The sequence below is a fragment of the Dromiciops gliroides genome, chromosome 6 (genome assembly GCF_019393635.1).
Source record: "Dromiciops gliroides isolate mDroGli1 chromosome 6, mDroGli1.pri, whole genome shotgun sequence".
Classification (NCBI taxonomy): domain Eukaryota; kingdom Metazoa; phylum Chordata; class Mammalia; order Microbiotheria; family Microbiotheriidae; genus Dromiciops; species Dromiciops gliroides.
Genome location: NC_057866.1, coordinates 280,074,444 through 280,094,784, shown reverse-complemented (window position 1 = coordinate 280,094,784; position 20,341 = coordinate 280,074,444). Strand labels below are relative to the sequence as shown.

The 20,341-nt window shown below is 43.6% G+C and overlaps 1 protein-coding gene across 1 annotated transcript in view; it reads right to left on the bottom strand.

Annotated features, from left to right (window-relative positions):
- Positions 1 to 20,341, bottom strand: part of DLC1 (DLC1 Rho GTPase activating protein) — a 208,890-nt gene that overhangs the window by 143,496 nt on the left and 45,053 nt on the right. The gene's annotated exons all lie outside the window — the stretch shown is intronic.

Here is a 20,341-nt window from a genome sequence, read left to right as displayed (position 1 = left end):
GCCAGGGGTGTGTTGGCCTGGCCCAGCTCTTTGGCCCCATTTCTCATCTTGCTGCCTGTCTCCATGGCTCTTTTCAGAGGACCAGGGAGTCTTGCTCTCTATGTACCCTGGGAGTCACTCTGGTGCACTGAGGGTAGCCCATTAGGGTTCTATCCATTGTCATTTTCCAGAGGAAGCAGAAATTGCTGAGAAAAAAAAAGCTTTATCAAAATAACATCCATAGAATGCCCAAGTTTAAGAAGTCATCTTGTCCAACTCACTTAATTGACAGGGAAGGAAACTGAGACCTAGAGATGTCCCATTGTTACTAAGTAGCTGAATCAAAATTCAAACCTTGGTCTTTCCACCCTGATGGTAATACTTTCATCCACTCGACCACTCCTTTGAGTGTGTCTGAGATGTCAGAACCACCCCCCTATAAGCTGGAGCACATGAATCATTTATCCTCTGGCTCGGTTCATCAGCAATTTCTCATCTGAAGGCATTCTCCTATTGGGAGGATAACCCAATAGATTGTTAGCCTTTCAAAGACAGGGACTGAGTGTTATTGTTATACCACCCCACCCCACCCAAGGGCCTACAAAGTAAACTGCCCAGGGAAGGTGACTATTGAACATGCCTTAGCCAGGCTATAACAGAGAGGACTGGACAAAGTGGGGTAAGGCACCCAAACATTCATCACTATTCTCTGGCTAGTTTATGTCTAAATGGTCATGTGGAAACTTGTTGAAGAGCTGGTTCTTGGTTCAGTGGGATGACAAAAATTCTTCTGATTGTCCAGGGAGCCAGAAACTGATGAGCCAGAGCTTTTTGGACATACACGAGAGGGACCTGCCCTTCTCTCCCTTTCTTCATACTGGGGCTGTGAGGAAGCTAGATTTTGAACTTTCTCCCCAATGGCTGGGAAGAGGAAGGACACTAGCCCACTTTTTCATCCAGCTATGGAGGAGGAACCAAGAGGTGAACTAGTGGTCACTTCTGGCTCTGTGCTGTTGGTCCTTGCCTGATCTTAGGTAAACAAGGTAGTTTGTATCCAAGTGGCAACCTTGTGAGATCCAGAGGGCCCAAAAGCAGATCAGAGTGGATAGCAATCAAACAATCAATATTTATTAAGCACCTACTATGTGCCAGGCATGTGCTGAGTACTGGGCAGATAAAAAGAGGCAAAAGACAGTCCTTGCCCTTAAGGAGATCATTATCTACGGTGGAAACAATATGCAAACAAATCTGTACAAAATAAGCTATCTATAGGATAAACAGAGGAATCAAAGGAGGATTCAGAAGGACTCCCTGTAGAAGATGGAATGTGAGCTGAGACTTGAAGGAAACTATGGAGGTCAGTATTCAGGGAAGAGGAGGGAGAGCATGCCAGATATGAGGGACAGGCAGAGAAAATACCAGGAGCTGAGATATAGAGGGTCTTGTTTGTGGAAGAGCCTGGAGACCAGTGTCATTGATTGAAAGAGTATGTGTTGGGGAGTGAGAATACTTGAAAAGTAGAAATGGAGAGGTTATGCAGGACTTTGGATACCACACAGAGCATTCTGTTTTTGATCCCTGAGGCAACCAGGAGCCAAAGAGGAACTTGATGAGGACTCCATAAAGGAAAAAAAAAGGATTTCTGGCTCCAGGAGTTGTGAAAAACTCCCCTAGGTCCACGCTCCATGTCTTCTCTACAGATGTGCTTCTACCTCTGTATTTTAAGTATGAGCTCACTCTACCCAGGGATCATGTGTATTCAAAGGGAGAGGGGATCCTCTTTTTGGGAAAAATGTCTTGTACCAACTGTTCTTGCTATATATTCTCAATAAATCATTTTCTAAAAGCTTATAGAGTCTGGTTGATTAATTATTAAATGGTAATATATTGGTGGGGACTCATGAATGAAAGTAGTAGAAACCCTGAGGATAACATTCAGCCATCCTATAGGGGCTCAGTCCTCCAATGTGAGTGGGAGTTCTGAAATTGGAGAGAAATAAGTCTTTGAGAATATGAATTTCATGTATACTTGCTATAGATATATATGCTAGACAATTTTAAGATGATGTTTTCACCAGTTGTGTAATCCATTAAAATACAGTGTAGGTGTTGTAAGCACAAAGTCTCTGAGTCAGGAAACTCTCACAATGTACAATGTAAGACTTAGGTTAATTAAAGAACAATCTGACTAGCTGAAAACCATCACCAAATAAAAAACTTAGATACTATACTTCAGGAAATCATAAACAAAATCTTCCTAAATCAAGTAGAACTATATGACAAAATGAAAATGGAATCTGCCAGGGACATCATGAAACAATCTCAAATTAAAAACATTTAGAAATGACATAGTCAAAATCCAGAGCTTCTGCATTAGGAAAAAAATATTGCCAGTAGCCATAAAGAAAGAGTTCAAGTACTAAGAAACTAATGTTAGGAATGCACAAGAATATGCTATAACTATGCTAAAAGAGAATTAATCTTGGAACATGACATATTTTTAAAAAATTGTTTACAATCAAGAATACTCAAACTGAGTATAGTAGTTTAAGGGGAAAATGGGCCTTTAATATAATGGAAGACTTTCTGGCCTTCCTAATGAAAAGACCATCACTGAACATACATACACAAACATGTACACATACATGTTCAGTGTAGGAATATATTAAATTCAACAGGGAATGAGTGAGGAGGGAGAAAGTTAAGTAGGATTTATTTTAGAGAGTCAGGAAAGAAGTAGTCACAAGCAAATACATTTCAACTTGGAAAGGTAGATCATAAAGTGGGAAATTAATAGGAGAGAAATAAAGTGCACATACCTGTGATCAGGTTCTGAGCTTGGAGAAGAGAGGAGAAGCAGAGACAGAAGAACAGACTATTTCAATGGTAGATTACTAATGTCAATGCTGTTCCTCTCCTTTCCATAATTTCTTTGTGAATTGGTGGTGGGGCAGGAGGCAAAGAGAAGAAAAATCATAAGATAAGATGAAATAGTGAAAAAGAAAAATGAACAATAAAAATCATCGATGCAAATGGAGTAAAGTAATATATTGAGGGGTGTACTAGAATGGATTAGATGAGAAAATCTAACAATATTTTCTTCACAAGAAACACACTTAAGTTGTAAAAATTCACAAGAAGAGGTAGAGGAGAATTTATTATGCATCAGGAAAATTTAGAAAAGAAGGGGTGGCAATCGTAATCACATAGGAGCAATAGTAAAAAATAGACATGGTAAAAGGCATAAGTAGAGAAATTATGTTTAAAAACATAGAAAATTAAACAATATTGGTATAGGATAGGTAGATAGATAGCAGCATTGAATGACATAGCATCTAAGTATTTAAAGAAAAGGCTAATTGAATTACAGGGAGAAATAGACAGCAAAACCACAACACCTGAGTATCTCAATGAACCCCTTTCAGACACAGAAAAATCTAGCAAAAGAGAAAAAAGAAGATAAAGACTTGAATTGAATTTTGTAAAAGTTAGATATTAAAGACTTCTAGGAATCAAAAGGAATGTAAATATTTTTCCACTTGGCATGGCACCTTTTCAAAAAAGGACTATGTGCTAGAACAGAAAAAAATCCCTCACAAAATGCAAAAAGCATAAACATTAAACACATACTTTACTGACAGTAATGCAATACAAATTATAATCAATAAAGGCCACTTGAAACAAAACTTAAATGGAAACTGAAAATGTAATTCTAAAGAATATGTGGATCAAGGGACAAAACAAAGAAACAAAAAGAAATTTCATCAACTAAAATGAAAACACTGAGGCTTGCAAAAACTTTTGGGAATGTGGCCAAAACTATCATAAGAGAACTACCCCCCGCCCTGCCCCCAAACACTTTCATCAACAAAAGAGCGGAAGAACAGACAAATAACCAGGCTGTGCAAGTTAAAAAAGTTGAAAAGAAAAAAAAAATCCCTCTAAATTCAAAAATGTAAATTCTGAAAATAAAGATAATGATAAAATTCAAATTTAAACATTGGATTGAGAAATAGAATCCTGAGTTGTTTTGTGGGAAAATCTAATGTGGCAAAATACAATGAACAGGATTTTTTAAAAACCTAATTTGATTTTAGAAAGAGAGAAAAAACAAATTACCGTACTCAAAAACAAAAGGGGGAATTTGAAACAGATGACAGAACTTATAAAAAACTATGTTGTCCAATTAGAGGTCAAGAAAGTTGATAAATTAAATGGATAGATATCTAGAAAAATATAAATTACTCAAATTAACAGAACAAAAAAGAAATTTAAATAAAAATATGTTTAAAAAAAGGCTAATTACACCATAAATGAGGTTACAAGGACAAAAACCTCAGTTCTAGATGGAGTTTCAAAAGAATTCTTTCAAAATTTCACATGACAACTTCAATGTTTTTTGTAAATATAGAGAAAGAAGGAGACCTACTAAATTCCTTTAATGAGACAAATAGGGCCTGATGCCTAAACAAATGAGAAATAAAGAAAAGCAAGAAATGTACAGGACAATATGCCTAATGAATGTTTGACACCTAGTGATGGAATAAAACATTAACAAAGAGGATTCAGCAGCATATCACAAAGATTATACACTATGACCAGGCTGGATTTATGTCATGAATTCAGAGTTGGCTGAACATTAGGAAAACTATAAACATAATAGACCATATTAACAAATTTTAAAAATCTATCAATATATATGTAAAAAAGTTTTATTTTTGGATAAAACATAATAGTCTTCTATATGGAAGAAACCTAAAAGCATAATAATAAATGGATATTTTCTAAATAACATGAACAGTATTTGTTTAAAGGCAAGAGCTGACATTATCCATAATGCCTTTCCAAAAGGCAGAGAAGAAATAAAAATATCACTTATTGCAGATGACATGACGGTTTTCCTAGAGAACCTTAGAGTTTCAAATAAAATTAACTGAAGCAATTAACATCCTTAATAAAGTAGCAGGATATAAAATAAAGCCATAGAAATCATCAGCTTTCTTAATATTACCAAAAAAGCCCAGTAGAGTTAGGAAAAGAAATTCAATTCAAATTAACTATAGAACATTTGACATATTGGGGACTCCACTTAATAAATTATGTGAACACAACTGTAAAATACTCTTTAAGGAAACAAAGGAAGATGTATAATTGAAAAAATAAATTGTTCATGATTTGCCTTGCCAATATAATAAAAATGACAATACTATAGAAATTAATTTTACAAAATCAGTGCCATATCTTTTAAACTACCAAGGAGTTAGTTATTTAGGGCAGGGCTTCTTAAACTGTTTCCACTTGTGACCCCTTTTCACCTGAGAGATTTTTATGTGAGCCTAGGTATATAGATATATAAAATAGGTATACATTACTTAGCCAAATTTTTCACCCCCCGCCACATTCAGTTAACATGCAACCTACAGTTTAAGAAGGTAGGATTTAGAACACTTGTGTGTGTGTGTGTGTGTGTGTGTGTGTGTGTGTGTGTAAGAATCTCAAGGTACAGATGAAAGCAATGAATGGGGAATGAAGGGGGTCTAGCTTTCTCTTGAGATCATGTGTGTATGAGTAAAGTCTTTGGACTGTCCATCTGGCATTCATTCACCCTTCATTCTTGCCATGTACTAGTGCATCTTTTCTTCCTATCACAGAATTACTTTTTGACATCTATTATTCCTGTTCATGGGTCCTCACTGATTCCATGTTGCATTTGGTCACACCCACCATGAACTTCTCTATTATCCTCCAAATGAATTTGGAGCCAATTGTGTCTCTCTGCTGTATAGCAACATTACTAGATTATTAGTACTAAAAATGGGCCTTTGCTTTAATGGAAAGTTTGTAGTTTTAATAGATATCATTCATCTCCTTGGTCTTTCCTGTGTGGGTGGACAGGCCGGACTTCTGTGAGTGATAATAGATGTTTTCCAGGAGGCAATGTCCAGGGACACAATGCCATCAGCAAACATTATATCTAAAGGGCCTCACCATCCACAGGGAATCCCCTTTGACCTGGATTCAGCCCTGGATTTCCTCCTTGTGTTCATTAGCCACAATGTTTTATGCCTCACCTAATGTTTATTCGCAGAGGCTCCTTGAACAGGGTTAGTTCTACTCTTCTCTCTTCCAAAGTATTCTGAATTATTTTGATGCATGGGTTATTGGCCCTTTGGTGTAACAGAGCCTTTGAGGTGGTGCTTCCTTTACTGAATCACAGTCAATAGCTGATAAAAACAATGGGATCTTGGATCCTCTGCCTCTTTCAGATAAGAGGGAAATGGTTGGGATGTGGCCCAGGTTGAGTGTCACCTATGGTGATACTTTATTGTGCCCTCATTTCATGTACAGATTACTCTTATAAAGATTGTACCTAGATGGGAGAGTTGGCACTTACACTCATAGTTCTCTCCATCACCCTTTTCCATATGAATAAGGTGTTAGCATTTTCCTATGTCTTGGGTATCTCCTTGTATATGCTCTTACAGTTTTCTTTTCAATCACAGATCTCCTCTATGAAGACTTGGTCCATTGCAGCTGTTTTTTCACTCTCTTTGATGTCACTTGTACTTCCTTTATAACCATATCTGGGTATATGGAGCAGCTAGTTGGTTTAGTGGATAGAACACTAGCTCTGAGGTTGGGAGGACCTGAGTTCAAATCTCACCTTAGACACTTATAAGCTGTGGGACTGTGGGCAAGTCACTTAACTCCGATTGCTTTACACATTCAGGATCATGTCGAGTCATCCTGAAGGATATCTTGCCACTGGACCGAGATGATTTTGTAAGAGAGCATGAGGCTGGTGACTTTGCATAACCCTCCTTCACTTAAATCCAATTCAGTACAAGTCATGTCGTCACTCCGATGTCATGGTGTGTCACTGTCCTCTTCGGGAATAAAGGACAAAGAACAACAACGATCTGGGCGTATGATAGTAGGCTTCTTCTGGGATGGCTCCATTTTCCGTGATGGAGAAAATAGTTTGTTATAATGATTTTTGCAGACCTTTTCCATTTTTCTTCTGTCTGTTGCCCTCTTTATAGTTTCAGTCTTAAATGCTATAGGGAGGGCTTTGTTTAGTTCAATACCAAGTTTAGCAGTTCACCTTCCCCTGCTTTTCTCTCTGTTATGACATGATCCTGCTCACCTTCCCTCTTAGTAAGACTTTACAAACAAGTTTAAATTCTAGCCTGGGGGCAGCTAGGTGGCTCAGTGGATAAAGCAAGGCCCTGGATTTCAGGAGGACCTGAGTTCAAACTCGGCCTCAGACTTGACACTTACTTGACATTGCCTCCTGGAAAACATCTATTATCACTCACAGAAGTCCGGCCTGTCCACCCACACAGGAAAGACCAAGGAGATGAATGATATCTATTAAAACTACAAACTTTCCATTAAAGCAAAGGCCCATTTTTAGTACTAATAATCTAGTAATGTTGCTATACAGCAGAGAGACACAATTGGCTCCAAATTCACTTGGAGGATAAAAGAGAAGTTCATGGTGGGTGTGACCAAATGCAACATGGAATCAAGTCAAGGCCCTGGATTTCAGGACGACCTGAGTTCAAACTCGGCCTCAAACTTGACACTTACTAGCTGTGTGACTCTGAGCAAGTCACTTAACCCCCATTGCCCCACAAAAAAAAAAAAATTCTATCCTGGTGTTGTCTATGGCAGCTATCTCTCTCTGTTTGGCAAGTAAGTTAGAAGCTGGTCTACTAAAGTTCTTTCTGGGCTCCATTATTCTCCTTATTGTGACATCTATTCAACATTATTTAAACCTTTGGATAAAATTATTATAGTTGAGATTGATGACATCTCTTTTGTTGTCCATTTCCCAATTTTGCTTTTCAATTGCTTGCTTCAGTGTTAGCATCAGTTGTTTCAATTATATGCCATATTTTTTCTTATAATACTTCATTTTTATCTTTTAAAAAAATTCTTCATTTTAAAAATCAAGCTTTGCTTGTTTGTTTGAAAATGGCTGACTTGGGAAGAAAGAGTTCCATCAGATGACTTTGGGAAAGTCATGTAACCTGTTTGTCTCAGTTTTGAGACAAAACAGGACATATCTCACAGAGTCACTGTGAGGATCAAATGAGTGAATGGTTGTAAAGTGCTTTACAAACCTTAAGTTGCTATGTAAATGCTGTTATTATTATCATCAGCACCAACCCCAGGCCTTGAGGATGTTATTTGGCATTCACCATGTATAGTTCTGACCAATTAGTGTCTCCAAGAAGGTATTTACCACGTTGAGGTGGGAGGCTTCTGTGTACTTGGCAAGTTTTTGGCCTCTCTCACACTCCTTCCATGCCATCCTGATTCCTCACTTTTCTCACTTTTTCCACCTTTGCACTGAAGTCACCAAGTATTGGCAGGTCTGTGGATCTGATTTGGAGAGAAATTCTTCATAGTATTTTTCTACCTCTCCATTCTTAGCAAGTGATGGTATGTAAGCTATAATTATTTACATGAGGGTCATTTTGCAGTTATTTGTCATCAGTATTGCAATGCACAATGACCGAATGTACCCAGGAATGATGCACATTGTTTCATTTGGCCACGTGATAAAACCTGTTCCACTGGCTCTTTTCTTTGCCCCTCACAGAAGGGCCTGGGATCTATCTTGGTATTCAGTGATAACTTTCTTCTTTTTATGGATCCTGGTTTTATGAAAAACCCACAAAATAGATAAGTCATTGGTTAATTTGACCAAAAAAATGAAAGAAGAAAACCAATTTCCTGGTATCAAAAATGAAAGGGGTGAATTTACCACCAATGAAGTGGAAATTAAGACAATTATTAGGAGGTATTTTGACAAATTATATGCCAATAAATATGACAATCTAAATGAAATGGATGAATATCTACAAAAATACAAATTACTCAGATTAAGAAAAAACAAAATACTTAAATAACCCAATTTTAGAAAAAGAAATCGAACAAGCCATCAATGAACTTCCTAAGAAAAACATCCCCAGGACCAGATGAATTCACAAGTGAATTCTACCAAACATTTAAAGAACAATACCAATACTATATAAACTCTTTGGGAAAAATAAGTGAATAAGGAGTCCTACCAAATTCCTTTTATGAGACAAATATGGTGCTGATACTCAAATCAGGAAGAGCCAAAACAGAGAGAGAAAATTATAGACCAATCTCCCTAGTGAATATTGATGCAAAAATTTTAAATAAAATACTACTAAAAAGATTACAGCAATACATCACAAGGATCATCCACCATGACCAGCTGGGATTTATACCAGGAATACAGGCCTGGTTCAATATTAGGAAAACTATGAGCATAATTGACCATATCAATAACAAAACCAATAGAAATCATATGATTATCTCAATAGACGTAGAAAAGGCCTTTGACAAAAATAGCACCTGTTCCTATTAAAAACACTAGAGATTTTAGGAATAAAAGGAGCTTACCTTAAAATGATAATATTTATCTAAAACCATCGGCAAGTATTATCTGTAATGGGAATAAGCTAGGAGACTTCCCAATACAATCAAAGGTGAAGTAAGGATGCCCATTGTCTCCTCTATTATTTAATATTGTACTAAAAATGTTAGCTATAGCAATAAGAGAAGAAAAAGAAATAAAAGGAATTAGAATAGGTAATGAGGAAACAAAACTATCATTCTTTGCAAATGATATGATGTTATACCTGGAAGATCTGAGAGAATCACCTAAAAAGCTACTTTAGCAAAGTTGTAGGATACAAAATAAACCCACATAAATCATCGGCATTTCTATATTTTACCATCAAAGTCCAGCAACAACAGATAGAAAGAGAAATTCCATTTTAAATAACTGTGGCCAATATAAAATACTTGGAAGTCTACCTGCCAAGACAAACCCACTAATTATATGACCAGAACCGCAAACACTTTTCACACAAATAAAGACAGATCTAAATAATTGGAAAAATATTAATTGCTCATGGGTAGTCTGAACCAATCTAGTAAAAATGACAATCCTACCTAAGTTAATTTATTTACTTAGTGCTATACCAATCAAACTATCAAAAATATTTTATAGATCTAGAAAAAATAACAAAATCCATCTGGAAAACCAAAAGCTTAAGGATATCGTGGGAACGAATGAACAAAATACAAAAGAAGGTGGTCTAGCAGTACCAGATCTCAAATTATATTATATTATCAAGTGGTAATTATCAAAACAATCTGGTACTGTCTAAGAAATAGAGAGGTGGATCAGTGGAATAGGTTAGGTACAAATTACACTATAGTAAATGACTGTAGTAATCTAGAACATGATAAACCCAAAGATCCAAGCTTTTGGAACAAAAACTCATTATTTGACAAAAACTGCTGGGAAAACTGGAAAACAGTGTGACAGAAACTAGGTATAGACCAACGTCTCACACCATGTACTAAAATAAGGCCAGAATGGATACATGATTTACACATAAAGGATGATATCATAAGCAAATTAAGAGAGCATGGAATCATTTATCTGTCAGATTTATGGACAGAGGAAGAATGTAGGATGAAGAAGATACAGAGAGCACGAGGGTTAAATGGACCAATGATAAATCACATACAGCAGGTGGGGGAAGGTGGAACAGTGGAAGCTTTTAAGAGCAGGTGAGCCCAGGATGCTGAGCGACCCAAGCTAGAAAGGATCAACTTCAGGAAGGAGGGAGAGACCATGGCCATCAGAGATGTGGGAGAGGAGGGGGTTGGCAGGTTCCAGGAGCCATAGGCAGGCCAGGTGGCTAGGCAGCCTGGAATAGAGAGAACTACAGGAGGACTGATGGTAACCGAGAGTGCCAAGATCTGGGGGTGGGGGGGGTAGACTGTTAGGGGCTTCCACCCCATGAGTCTTGGAGCTGAGGCGCGTAGAAGTACCGGCTGGTCATGGGTTCACGTCAAGGTTGTCTCCGGAAGGATTTCTTCTCCCAGGCCATGGTTCCCAGGGCCTGGTTTTGCTGTGTTTCTCATTCTGGTAAATGCCTTCAGCTTAGCCTGCAATGCTCAGAGATGCTGTGCCTCCTCGGGTCACGGCCTGGGGCTACTTCCCAGCAAACCCGAAGATAACCCAAAGAGATTAAAGGTGAGAAGGGGGTGGCCTGGAGGCTGGTCTGTGACCTCTGACTCATCCTTCCTGGCTCTCGGCCATTGGCCCTAAGCTTGTGGTTTAGTGAGGATTAGGAAATTTTGACCAAGGTTCAGGGAGGCCAGCCATTCCCCTTCCATGAATCATTGGCCAGTTCTTTTCATCTCTAGGATTCCTTTCCCCTGGGAAACGCACTGTCAGGGAGTCCTTTGATAACGGGTATCTTACCTCAGAGACAGTGTGAGATAGTGGACAGTGCCGGACTCAAAGTCAGGAAGACCTGGGTAGGGAGGTTGGCACAAGCATTTCCAAAGGGCAGACTTTGTGCCAGGAAATGTGCTGAGCACAAGACAGCTGAAAAGAGGGTGCACGGAGGGGTGACGTGGAAGTCTGCAAAGTCAGAAGCCCAGGTGGGGGGCGGAGAATGAAGGTTGGGTTCTCTCCAAAATGGCAGCCAGCCAATGGGAGAACGGGGGTGGAGGATGGATGTTCCAGGGGGAGGTGGACCCTGGTGCCAAGGGAGGCTCAAAGACTCCAGTGGAGGTGTGGTGAGGGAGCAGGGAAGTCAGAAGCACAGGTGGGAGGGAATGGGCCCATAGCCTGTTTCCAGTCGCTGGGTGACCAGGGCAAGTCCTTTCCTCCTCTATCTATCCATCCATCCATCCCTCCGTCCGTCCAACCGTCCATCTGTCCATCATCTGTAAAGTGAAGAAGCTGGCCTGGATGACTCAGTGGTCTCTTCCAGCTCAGCTCTAGGACCTTGAATTGGGCACACCACGATGCTGGGAAGGGTTGGATCGGGGTGGGCAGGAGGTGCCCCATCTTCCTCAAGCTGGAGAGAACACACTGCAGTGTGTGTTGTGGAGCCCCCTGAGCCCTGGATAAAGGGCTGGTGACTCAGTTTCTCCCAGTGTCTGCCACTGAATGTGAATGTCTGCCAAGGTGACCCTGGCCCCTCTGAAAGAGAGGGTGTTTCTGGGAAATTCCAAACATAAAGGGGTGTGTTCTCAGCCAGAGAATCTTTTCCCTACGTCGTCATCGTGCTTGTCATCCTGGTCGTAGTCATCCTTGTCCCTGAGGACGCAGTGCTCCCGGCCCCAGGTGAGGCTTTTGCACACATCTGCTTCTCACCCTGCCCTGGGACCCGGGGGCTCTAACCGTAGGAAGGGCGGGGCGGCCTGGGAGTGTGCCCTACGCCCTCGGCCACCGGGCCCCTGACCAGGCTTTTGTTACCGCTGAATTTCCAAGATGCAGAAGCAGAGGAAGGGGATGGCCGGCTCACACAGACCTCAGGATGCAGACGTGCCTCACTGCAGAGGAATGTTCTGGGGAGACATCTGTCCTGTCACCGTGCCGGTGATCCCTGCAGGCCTGGAGTCCCTGTTCTCTGGTCCGTCTGTCCATCTGTCCATGTGTCTGTTCCACTCTGCCCTTGGGAGTGTGAGACTGTGCCTCCGCCTTCCCCAATGCGCCGCCATGACCATTCACAGGGCAGGGCAGCTCTGCAGAGCCTGTGCTCTGGAGACGGAGGCCTGGGTTCAAATCCCTCCTGGCAGAAGGCACTTAGGGGGTCTGGCGCTAGAAGGGTTGCGGTAAAGAGGAAATGTGTTCACATCCTGCCTCAGAGACTTCCTAGCCACGTGACCCTGGGTAAGTCACTTGACATTTCCGATCCTCCTAAGACCATCAAGACCAGGATTCCCTCCTTCTTTTGTAGGTGTCCTGGGGGCCTGGGGCCGTCGCTCTGGGCAAGCTCTTGTGCCCCTTCTCAGAATCATGACTCTGAAGGGATCAAGTAAAATGCACCAAATTACAAGGGGACTTTCTTACAAAGTGTGGAAGCCCTGATATAGACATTCTCCAGCGTCTCCAAACCACCCCTGCTGTTCCCCTTGGACACAGATGCCCAGAAGGCTTACCAGCAGTCAGGAAAGGGAGATCCCTTTCTGAGGGATTTCGATCTGAGTCTTCCACTGCCCCAGCCACTGCAGATAATATATAATAGCACGGTAAAGTCTGCAAAACGCTTCACCTGTGTTATTTTGGTGGATTCTCCCTCACAACCCTGTGAAGCCATGACTATTACTGGTCCCATTTTACCAATGAAGAAACAGAGGGTCCAAGAAGGTCACAGACCTTCCTAGGGTCAGAGAGCTAACAAAGGCCAAGGCAAGATTAGATTTTAGCCATTCCTGACTCTAAATCCAGTGCTCCACGAGGTGACCCCCCCCCCCCCAGGGTGCTTCTCACTAGCCCATCCTGCTTCCTTCTTGACCTCTGCAGGCAGCTCAGGGGGTGTTCCCCTTACCTCCCTCCCCTGCAGGGGGTTTGGGTGAACCAAACTAAGGACACAGAGGGAGGAAGATGGAACTTGCTGTCAGACATTTCATGGCGATGGGGGGGGGGGTTAATTCTGAGGCTATTGTCACAGTCCAGGTGAGAGGTGACAGCATTCTGAACTGGGTTGGTGACTTTGTCTGAGAAGAGAAGGGGATGATTGAAAGAGGACATGAATGTTGGAACAACAGGGCCATGCGCCTGATTGGACATTGGAATTGAAGATGATTCTGAGGTTCCGAGCCCTGGGTGGAGGGGCCTTAAGCAGGAATAGGGACATTGGCAAGACAGGAGGGTAGGTAGAGGGGGAACTAGGGTCAGTTTTGTACATCTTGAGTTGGAGGTGCCCATGGTACATCAAGTCTGGGGCATCCAAAGGGCAGCTGGTGATGGAAGGTTGGAGCTCAAGGGAGAGCCTCGGGCTGTCATGTGTATTGAGATGAACTTGTGGGTTGTGTAGAGGTTGTGTAGAGAAAAGCAAAGGTTCAGGAGAGAGCCTTGGGGGGCACCATGAGGTAGGCACCATGATGTGAATTATGAATGAGCAAAGTTGATTGATGAGTGTATAGATCAGTAGGAGGAAAGAGAGAGACAAGAGAGGAAAGATAGAGAGAGGAGTGGGGGAGGGGGAAAGAGAGAGAAGTGTTGTTCAAACAGAGAGGAGACTCTCAGGAAGAGAGGGTGGTGAGCAGTGGCACGGGCTGCATCACAGTTGAGAAGCATCCAAATGGAGAGAACATAGTCCGGCCAGTACAGGAATCACTGGAGAAGCTGGTGACAGCAGTTTCAGCTGAGTGAAGAAACTGCATTGAAAAAGGTTTAGAATAAAGTGGAAGGGGAGGAGTCAGAGACACCCAAGCTTTTTCTAGGAGTTTGCTTTGGAAAGGGAGGAGAAATCTTGGCTAGTAGGTTGGGAGAGGGCTGGGCTGAGGATGGGCATATAATGCCTACCCCCAGGATCCCTTTCTTCACCTGATGAACGTTTAACAACAGCACAGACCACCCCGTTGGTCACAAACAGCTCATCACTCGATTGCATCTCATGTTGTGTTTCTCCAGTGCCCCTTGGGTATCCCTGGCTGATGCCACCACTAGGCATGGCTTTCTAAGTCAGAACAAATGTGTTTTGTATTAAGATACCACACTCCCCTTCCACTGTCCCATGACAATGGAAGCATTTGGTGTGGTGCATCCTACACCTGGAGTCGGTCAGCGGCTGGAGCTGAGTGAGGATTTGAACCCAGGCCTTCTGACTTAAGTTCAGGGCCCTGTTCTCTACATGGGAATACTAGACAAATCCTTTCACCACAATATGTTCTCCAGATTCAAAGTCGATGCTTTCTAAAGGCCAGTGTGGTTGCTTCCATCCCTGTAGGGTGCCACCCCTGCCTCCTTGTCATCCTGTTGGCTCCCTCCTTCCTTCCCTTCCAGCCTTTTCTTCAGATCTCCTTGCAGAGTCTCTCTTCTCCCGATGCTTATCTCCAACATGTCTCCCATTCCTGGGAAGCCCAGGCCTGGACCATCCTGTGGAATTGGACTTGGCCCAGCGTGGGGTGGCTTGGACACCCCACGGGACTCAGAAGCTGCCTTCTCCAGCAGTATTGCACCACACATGGCCCGCGGGCCAACCTATTTCTCAATTCTCATGGATTGCAAAACGGGCCTTCCTGGGATCTCTGACATCTGGAGCCAAACACAGATTTCAGCCCAGAGGGGAGCTGGGGCATGTACTTCACAGATGGCTTGAGCTGGATGTGTGGAAACTGGGTACCAAGGGACGAAGGGTTGTCCATCACACCATGGCCCCTGGATGGAGGCAAAGGTGAAGGGGGTGGGGACTTACTTTCTTGGTACAGTGATCTCTACTATAGTCTTGGCTCAGTGCTCTCCCAAACCTTGGTTTTCTCATCTCTAAAATGGAGGTGAGCATATTGGCATTGCCCACCTCACAGGATGATGGTGAGACAGATGCCTTGGAAGCCTTCCAGGGCTCCACAAACATGAATCAGATTTAGATTTCAGTCTTCACTAGCCAAAACTCAGGATTGTAGATGGTCTAAAGCAATGACTCAGCCCCTTCTTTCTACCTTCTCTTTGAGCTCTGGGCCTCGTTCCTGGAGGAACACAAGGACTTGAATCAATGGTGTACTCTTTTTTAACATGGGTCCCCAGGGTCCTAGACTGCACACCCAGTGGACAGGCTAGGTGAGATGAGCCTCTCTGGGTTTGGGCTGCTGCTCAGGAAATGGACCTGGTTCATCTCCAGGATGTCCTATAGCTTCACCAACCTCGATGGTCCTGGCAGAGCTGGTCCTGATCCGGAAGAAGCCAGAAAAGCTCGGTGGCATGGTGAAGCATCACTCTAGGACCATGGAGGACTGCAAAATTAATTCAAGTTTTGATACTTCTGCTGTGGCATTGACCCACTTGTAAAGGAATTGAGAGGGACAGGGACTGAACCTGGGATTTCACAGCCATGGGAAACTCCTGGGGGAGGGAAATCCCTCTGCCAATGCAGCTTAACACATTCTCTGAAAAGTGGTGTCTTGGAGAGTCATCTGGGAAATTAAGTGGGGAAGCACCTTGCCCCAGGTCACAGAACCAATCTGTGTCAAGACTTCAGGGCCTTGGCCAAGCCTTCAATATTAACATTTTTGGTACCCATGAAACTGGTAGACAGAGGGATGCTACATCTAAATGGAAGGACCACTCAAAGCTTCTTTTTGGAGGGGCTCCCTGCCCTCTGCAAGTGAAAAAGCAAATGAATTTGGTTTTATCTGGTGTCCAAAGCCAATAAGAAGTATCCTTCCAGTGGCTGTTGGCCAGCTTATCTCAGTCACCATGATGAGCAGAAGCTAAATGGCTTCTACAAAGATAACTGCATTAGGCACTGACATCTGCAGCAGAGAAAATCTGTGATGAATGTATCACCATCCTCCCAACAAAATCAGCTTAATTCCACATTGGGTGAGTTCAAGAGAAAGGTGGGCATGAGGGGAGGGCAGCAGTGAGAGAGAGTTTAGAAAATGTGGCTCAGGGTCAAGAAGCATGAAGGATGAAGGGCTTAAGGCTGACCCACAAGCCACATGCCTGTGCGTCACAGATACTTTACTACTAAAGAGGTTTCAAATGTCCCATGTATGATAAGCCCCAAACAACAGCATGGTGCTCAGTGACTTGTGAGCAAGAAGCATAAAAAGAATTGCTTAGGAGATGAGGATCAGGAAAGAAGATGGGTGAGCCATGGATGGAGACCACAGGATGAGAGATGGGCAGATGGCAGTGCATGAGATGTCCAGATATGCAGGATAATGTTAACAGATGAGCTAGCATCTTGATAGTGCTTTGGCTTATGAAGTGCTTTACATGGGTTGTAGGTGCTCTTATGATCCCCATTTGGTAGGTGAGGAAACTGAGGCAGAGAGCAGTGAATCACACAGCTAGTCATTGTCTGAGGCTGGATTAGAACTTGGGTCTTCTTGTCTCCAAGTCCAGGGCTTGATCCTCTGTGCCACCATTGAAGTTTGAGGTACCTTGGGAGTGACCCCCTGGAGAAGATGTAGGGGACACTCGATGTATACAAGTTACATAAGATCTGGGTGGTAATTTGCACCAGCGATGGGAATGTCCCCACTGAGGAGATCATAGCTGCACTGAGGCACTGAAATCTACCTTTTATCAGGAAAAAGATGATGCCTTAGCATCTATCCCAGTGTGGGGCACAGTTATTTCGAGGAAGGCAAGGAAACGGAAAGACAGAGGGGAGGAGGGGAGGCACTCTAGACAGGGGGTAGACAAAGCAGAGATTCAGAGATGGGAGATGGACCTTCATTGGGGAGAACTGGCAGGAGGTCTAGGATGATTGGAGCATGACAGGGAGAGAGGGGCACAAGGAGAATGGAAGCAAGGAAGCGTCAGGTTTCAGAGAGTTTTAGTAGCCAATGGCGGAGTTATATTCAATCCTGGAGGCAATGGGGGCCATTGGAGATTACTAATTGGGGCCATGTGCCTGTGATGAGAGCAAGTCTCTGTTTTGGTGTTGAGAAAGATTGGACCAGGGAGACCCTTGAGGCAGGGTGGCCAACAATCAGGGTCTTCCAGTGGTACAGTCAGGAGGTGATGAGGGCCTGAACTAGGGCAATGTGAGGACCAAGTGAGTGAGAGGAGAGCAAGTCTGTGAAAGATGCTGTGGAGGCAGAACAGACTGTATCTGCAAAGGATTGGACACCGGAGCTGAGAGTGAGGATGGCATCAAGGTGGACTGGAGGAATGGTGGTGGCATCCTTGATAGTCATGCAGAGATTGAGAAGAACGTTGGTCCCTTTTGTTTGAGTGGGGGGATTACAGTTCAGCAGCGGATCTAGTTAGCTGGAGATGCTTCTAGGACCTTCACCTTAAAATCTTCAAATGTCCAGTGTCTGGTGGTGTGGAATTGGAGCTTGACGAAGAGACTGGGGTTAGAAAAGTAGATCTTAGAAAGTCCATGACAGCCTAGGAGAGAGTAGGGGAGAAAATAAGAGAGAGGCGAAGGCCTGGGGGAGAACCTTGGGGGCACCCGCAGAAGGGAAGCATGGCATGAATGAATCTAGGAAAGCAGTAAGAGGAAGAGCAGTCAGAGGCGTAGGAGGAGAACCGGGAGAAGCAAGGTCACAGAAACCCAGGGAGGAGGAGAGGGAAATGCTTCTTATCACTGACTGGACCCCAACACCTTTCCCTTGATTTTTTTTTTTTTTGCAGGGCAATGGGGGTTAAGTGACTTGCCCAGGGTCACACAGGTAGTGTCAAGTGTCTGAGGCCAGATTTGAACTCAGGTCCTCCTGAATCCAGAGCTGGTGCTTTATCCACTGCACCACCTAGCCACCCCCTCCCTTGATTTTTTTTTTTAAATTTATTGGTGGGGCAATGTGCATTAAGTGACTTGCTTCATCCACTGGGTCACCTAGCTGCCCCCTTGATTTTAATAACATGGTGTATTTGAAGGAAAATATGTCTGACGCATCCTAATGTGTTGACATCAAAACGTTTGGAGCTGTCTGGGGCTGAGCGCCCCTTGGGATCCACTGAATGAGATTTTAAAAGATTTTACCTTGCAATAAAACCTAACTCCTCTTCTCCTCCCCCCACTCCTCTCCTCCTTGCCTCTCCTTCCCTCCCCCAAAGATCAAAGAAGCCGGAATTGGAGGATGGAACTAGTTGGAAGGGCTAGGCTCCCGGCTTCCTTTCTCTTCTTGGTGAGGGACAAATTTCTTCCTGATCTGCCTCTGACAGGGTGCCTGTCTGGGCATCTACCCAGGACTAAAGGAAGCCATTGCATCTTCTACCTCCAACTCCCAGCCTCCTAGGAACCTCTGTCCAGGAGCATTGCAATCTGTGGTCCTGGTCACCCCTTTGTGATGGGAGAGAGGGATTGAGTAATATTTGTCTTCTGAAATATTTCATTTGAAAATAGGTTTACAAATGATTGTACATATTGTGGATACTGGAAAGATGGCTAACTTTGGAGTCTGAGGGCCTGAATTCAAATCCTGGTTCTCCTCCTTCCTCGCCCTGTGAACAAGTCAAATCACTTCATCTGCCTGGCCTCAATTTCCTTATTTTTAAAAGGGAATGAGGTGGCCTTAATTCAGTTCCTTCCAGCTCCTCAGATCCCTTTAGCCTTGGGAAAGACAATAGGCAGATATTGCTGGGCTTGGCACTAATGTTTTCCCTGCATCTCCTATTCCCACCTGATAGTATTCTAGATTGACCCCTCCTGTCTCCCTCCCCCCTCCCCCATGCCCTGGGTCAGGATTTGAGGGTCTCATCAGTGTAGTCAGGCTCCCTTGGGAGACAGGGCCCAGGGGATTTTGTTTTTCTGGGCTGGTCCCTCTCTCACAGACGGAGTGAGACATGCACACCAGCCTGACTAATACTAATGGTGGTAGTGAGTGATGTCCATCACTCCTTAGCAGACATAATAAATACCTACTATGTGCCAGGTGCCCGGCTAGGAGCTGTGGCCACAGGGGAGCAGCCCCTCCTCTCAAGTGGCTGCCATTGCATCAGGGGACAACATGAACACATCATTTCATGCCCCCCACACACATATACAAAGTGTAAATGCACAGTCACATCCATATGTATATAATTTCATCATCATGATTGTGTATGTACATGCTGTCTTCCCAACACATTATTACAGATTACATATATAATACAGCCAAAATAAATACAAGACCATGAATATTCTCTACACTTACACACATCCATACTGTTTCTATACCTGACAGTTCTCATGCTGGGGTTGATTGACTGACTGAATGAGTACAGGAGTGGATGGGTGAGGAGAAAGGAGGAGAAGGCATTAATTCAGCGCTAACTCGGGGCTGGGCACTGTGCTAAGTGCTTGGGATGCTGTTTTCATTCTTCGTTTTGTAGAGAAGCAGTGACATCACAGGGTGAGGTCTTGACTTGAGTGTGAAGTGGATTGAGGTGAGGCAAAGCTGCAGTCATCAGTCTCACTCTCTCTTCCAGGGTCATCAAGGTCTGGTGGCAGGACAAACGTCAGGACAACTGGCGATGGCCCGGGATGCTGGGGATGACCACGGCCTCTTTGTTGTCTGACCAAGCTCCACGCTCCCTGGTGGCTGCTTCAGTTGCCTTCGTGACCATTGGAACAAATGGTTCGCATCTGTCCATTCCTCTGGGGGACGTCTTCACATGCTTGAGGTGGATGTTTCCCTAACTTACCATCAGGTTGGAGGCCTCTCAGTCACCCCCAGCTTGGTTTCACCCATCAGCCCAGACCGTGTTACTGGGGTGTGGCTGCTGTACATACTTCATTGTCTTAGATGCACAGGTGAGAGTTGGGTGAAGGTGGGCACCCATGGTGGATAAGCAGCCTCACCCAGAGGGGCTGGTCCTCCCAAATGCCCCAGATACCCCAGG